The sequence below is a fragment of the Papaver somniferum genome, chromosome 5, assembly GCF_003573695.1.
Source record: "Papaver somniferum cultivar HN1 chromosome 5, ASM357369v1, whole genome shotgun sequence".
Classification (NCBI taxonomy): Eukaryota; Viridiplantae; Streptophyta; class Magnoliopsida; order Ranunculales; family Papaveraceae; genus Papaver; species Papaver somniferum.
This window is the reverse complement of record NC_039362.1, coordinates 17,368,560-17,374,289: the sequence shown is the minus strand read 5'-3', so window position 1 is coordinate 17,374,289 and position 5,730 is coordinate 17,368,560.

The following is a 5,730-nucleotide window of genomic DNA, read 5'->3' as shown; positions in this document are numbered from 1 at the left end:
GGTTAGCTATATGAACACTCTCATATCAATCTTATTCATCTTAACCATAACTAGTTCAAATGACTCAAATAAAACTAGTTAAAGAGTTGTTCAATAGCTATATTCTCATAGAAGTATACAAGAATACAATTGAAGCAAAATCAGTTTGATTCACTCGAATCAATTCATGAACATTATAGCCACGGTTTGCGAAGAATGCATTCCTTAATATATAAATGTACTAGTTCATGAGCCAACCGATTTTAGTACTTTAACTACTCAAGTATGCATACGGGTACAAAAACTAGTGGGATCCTCATGAAATTTTCATAGCGATACTTCATGACCAAAAGAGAATAAGATTGATCTATTCGAAACTAATTCCATTCATCAAGGAGTTTATAAAGATACAAGATAAACCATACAATATTCCACAACCGCACTCCCCACAAAGATTTGGCAATTAAGCACAAATTCAAAAAAGAACTCTCCCCCATAAAATGTCATTCCCGAAAGAACAACAAGAGCGACGTTACTTTCACAAGAAAAGAAGGATTTATTTAGACATTAATAAATTACATGAAACATGAATTTGTACGCAAAAATCTCAATTGAATCAACCACAAGGAAAATGATCAATTAATTGGTCATGCTCAACATAATAGAACTTATGGAGCAACACAGTACATACAAAAAGATGTGGATCAGGGAAAGACCAACACTGCGGAATAATCAAATATTCATTCTATTTTTCATCACTATTTGCACAATCACATATAATAGACTTAAACTTTGTAAACAAAAGCTCATCATTTCTTCCATCAATATTTTCATAATGACATAAAAGGCTTAACTTTTGAAGTCAAAAGTTCATTCTATCTTTATCAATACTTTCATATCGACGAACAAATATGGGATAGTCAGGGTTCACGGACGTAAACAACATATCTCATAACAATTTTTGCAATATATAAAACCAATAAAGATTAATACTGCAAAATCAATCTTTGTCCTTAGAAGGTAGAATCAATCTTTTCTCGCACGGATTTACACCAAGAATAGCTACCAAAGGCATATAAAAATATAATATTAACAAAGAAGAACATACAAAGTCAATAAAGACCATGCATCATAGTTCACATGAGATGATTGTGCACATTCAAGAATCTCATAGTAATGCGTACTACTGCCCATTCTTGAACTTCCTTCTCAGTGGTTCACCAACAACATTCTTTTAAAAGCTACAAATAAGTTTATAAGAGTAGTACTCCAAGAATCCAAGTGCCCAACTCCAAGAGAAGTGGAACAAGTGCGACGAAACGGAGCAAAACACTCAAAAACAAGAGACGAGATAAATACCAATATTAACTCATACAAATACAGGATTTATCATCTCCATTTTGAAGATAATTCAAGGAGGAAGATAATGCAAAAAGAATGAGGACATTCCGATTTCGGACGAAGAAGTTACGACCATTTTGTTTTTGCCGAATATCGACGTCTACATGCCAGTATGCATACCGGTTTGCAAAAGAATTTTCGTGAACTGGAGCAGTATGCCAACGGGTATGCGTACTAAAATCCCTGTATTTTGATTTTAAATGATGGTATTCATACCTGGTATGTGTACCATGAAGTCCAAACATCCCGAACTATTATTTTCAAACCTTAAATACAAATCAAGTTAGGTAGAAATGAACGATAAGCAAGGTACATGGATTACAAATCTTGCTCAGTTTTATAGACATACCTTTTTAGAAGAATCCAGTCGAATTCTACAGCCTTACCGAACATATCTGTGTTCCCTAATTCCCGTGCTTCCCTCACTGTATACATATATAATAGGGCATATTCCTTGGTGAGGATGCACTTATAACACAATCAAGTTGTGTTGAGGTGAACAATTTCTTTCTCACCACAAGTGACTTTTGGATTATCATGAAAGAGATCACTTTTAGAAATTTTCACATCCAAATCCATCTTCCCACAAAAATTTTTAAGATCCAACATCATGGATACTGCCTTCTCCATAGTCATGGAATTTTCTAGGAGATCATTCCTTTTCACACTCAAAACATCATTGAATTTCTTTGGTATCCACTTATGAGTGCATTTAGGAAAAAGTCAGTCTAGAACCTTCTTACCATTATTCTCTTCTAGAATTCTCGAAAGAGAATTGGATTGACTATTCTTTTGCAAGTTAGTCTTTCTGCAATTTGGAGCATCGGATATTGTCTTCGTCTTTACGAAGTCATCCTTTTTATAACCATTACGATTGTGAAAAGTATTCGTATGACATTTATAGGAAAATCTAGGTTTATCACAACACTGATTCCTTTGCCTAAAGGTTGGATAGTTACAACCTGTAACGTTAAGGGGATTAGTCTTAACATATGATCTTGGTTTCACAACTACTTGTGATACCCAAACAAGAACATCATGAATTTTCTCATTACTTATACGGAAACGACATCTCCTTTCCAGGTGACCTTTATTTCCGCAATAGTGCCAAACATAAGGAATTTTCTTACCTCGATCTGTGTGTGCTGACTTTGGAGGTTAATATACTTTGCTATTTTGAACCTTAACTGTCGATAAAGGTATTTCACTTTTTCCATCAGTGGAAACCTTTTGTTGAGAAGAACCACTAGCCTTAACAAATTTTACCTCTTTGCTAATACTTGGAGCATTTAATCTCTTATAGCCCAATCCTCGTGTATCACAATGATTTTTACTTGCTCCTAGCATAGTGGTTAATTTGCTTGAACTAGTATTGAAATTTTTCAAGTCATCTTCCAACATCTTGATTTTATCAAGAGCAACAGCTAAATCATCCTCAAGACGTTTTTCTCGAGCGAGAAAAGCGTTTTCTCTGTCATCAAAACTTGCTTGCTGAGAGTTAATCCTTGCTTCAGTTTCTGCAAGTTTCTCTTCCAACAAGAAGTATTTTTGAAAAAAAATTATCACATTCAAGTGATCTTCTACTCAGGTTTTCCTCAGAGTCTTTGAGGACCGATTCACAAGAGCTATTCCAACCATAAAGACTTCTGCAAATCCTTTTCAATTTCTTGTTTTCTCAACCGAGAGGATTCAGAAGAGGTGTGACATGAGAAGTTGTAATCTTCTTAATTTTCAACGAATCCAAAAACTTAACATACTATGAGACTTCCTCATCAACATATCTATCAATATCTGAATCACCTTCATCGGAAATTTCATCCAACTGATCTTCTAGGCGTGTTTTCCAATCAACAGTTTTTACATTCAAAGAATGTTCTAATAATGACTTAGATGTGACAGTTCTCTCAGGTGAATTCAAGCTTTGAAAACCATCTGGTAATTTCTGACCTAGTGCGTTATTAGAGATAGACTCGTCCATAATAATCAGATTACTACAAACACGGACTTATGAGGTCTTTAACGTGTTTTCCTGCTCTGATACCAATTGAAAGAACGGGGGTCTAGAAACCACACCCAATATTTCGCTTAGCAACCTGTATGGACAAACTCCAATATACTTTTGAGAGAATCAACTAGACAGTCAGACTCAATCTCAAGAAAATTATATCCAAGAGTTGTATCTCAATTTCTCAATTCAATCTGCAATCAGCAAATAAGAATTTGCGAGCCTGATTGAATATAAGAGAAATAAATTGAACGGTACCAAAGACCAATGTTCAAGGATCAATCAATTTCAATCAACAACGAAAGGTTGGATTTACCAATTGATCGATTCAACCACAACATGTGATATTTCAGTTATATAACAAAATATAGTGCCGAAAAGAAATAACACAGACACCAAAAAATTTGTTAACGAGGAAACCGCAAATGCAGAAAAACCCCGAGACCTAGTCCAGATTTGAACATCACACTGTATTAAGCCGCTACAGACACTAGCCTATTACCAATGAACTTCAAACTGGAATGTAGTTGAGCCCTGATCAATCTCACACTGATCAAGGTACAATTGCGCTCCTTACTGTTAGAGCATGGCTCGGTTGAACCCACCAAGCGTTGGTATGTCAAGTTTGATTTTCATATTTTAGTGAATAAAAACTCATGTTTAGAGTCGCTTGATTATGTACTAGAGTCAACTTTGTATAGGTTAGTTTCAAAGTATTAGGATATCAGACATTACAAGTATTGCGAAGACTTGAAGATGTGAAGAATCAAGGAGCTACAACGACAACAATCATCCTTCCACTTGAGTTTAGTGATATTTGACTTGAACTATTTCATTCCCTAACGTATATTTCAAGTCGTGCATATTGAAAACATAACTGCGAAGAATATTTGAACTCTAGATAGACATAGTATTAAGGAATACAATACGAGGTTTATTGCTTAATCATTAAACTTTGTAGATAATACATCACCATAATCATTTGAATGCTATTGTGTTTATGTATGGGTATGAGGTGAGGATTTCATCCTAGGGAACAATGTTTACATGTGTTCTAAGGAAGTAAGTTCATAAACTTGTTTGTGGACCGAAAAGGAAATTTCCAGGCGTTATTGGTTTTGTTATTCATTGCATATCTTATGAACAACCAATATGTTTGGTAGAGTATAACCGCTCACAACTTGTTGTGTTCTTGGTAGAAATATTCACAAAGGCCTGACTTATGTATTGGTATAAGTTTTATTAGTAAAACCGATCTTAGGCAATCACCTGTGGTATGATCGGGTTTGTATGTCTGACAACTTTTGGGAAAGGGGAATCGATCCTAGTAAGTGGTGCAGTACATCAAGGGGAACCGATCCTTGTATAGGGTGCATCAAGGTTTATAGCAGAAAGGGTATCCGATCCTATGGACATGTGCAACACGTTCCTAGGCAATGGGGAACCGATCCTATGGACATGTGCAACACATATAAGTTAGATACCATATATATGTGGGGAACCAATCCTATTACCTAGTCAACCGAATTTTTGGAAAGCTAATGTGACTATGCACAGTACTCACATGGAGGTAGAACCGAAACTTTTTTTGGTAGAACCGTTAAACCCGTGATTGTGATTGAATGTTGGTATGATCAATCACATAGTTCTTGAAAGTCATATGAACCAATTCTAAACTTGTTTGGAAGTGTGGAAAATCAGTTTCAAGGTTGTAAGTATGAAAGAGAACTTACAAAGTAAAGATGTCGACAAACTTTGAACATGTGCTGTGAATGTTTATTTCTATAATTTTTCAAAGATATTCCTTAACGGCTAAGGGAAGAGAATCCCATGATTGAAACATAAGTAAGTTAAGAATCTTTTAATTAAGGTTATTAATTTCATTTTGTAGGGAAATTACAAAATTAGTAATGTGCATTTACTAATTAGATTTTCCGAGAGACTTCGATCGTTATTTTTGGACAGAGCATTTCCAGGAATTATGGAAACCGAATTTGTGCTTTAATGAATATCTTGAGAACATTTTCGGTTTTGGAAATTCCTTGGTGTCCAAACTTCCTTGTCTATAAATACACGAAGTTTGCCTTTCTAGCAAACTAATCCTCCGTAACAATAGATTTACTCTTTTGTTGTTGTTACTGGTGTAGCCGCTTATTCGGAGAGGAGAGTGACCTATTTATGCGAAATCTCTTACGGCCGCTCAATTTAAAGTCTTCTTTGGGATTGAGAAGCTCCATCGCGACCCGTTGGTGGGAAACTAGATAATTGCGGTTTATTTTTGTTTTCGATTGATTTGATTGACTAACGGTGGTTGAAATATGATTGCACCTAGTTTGTTTATTCTT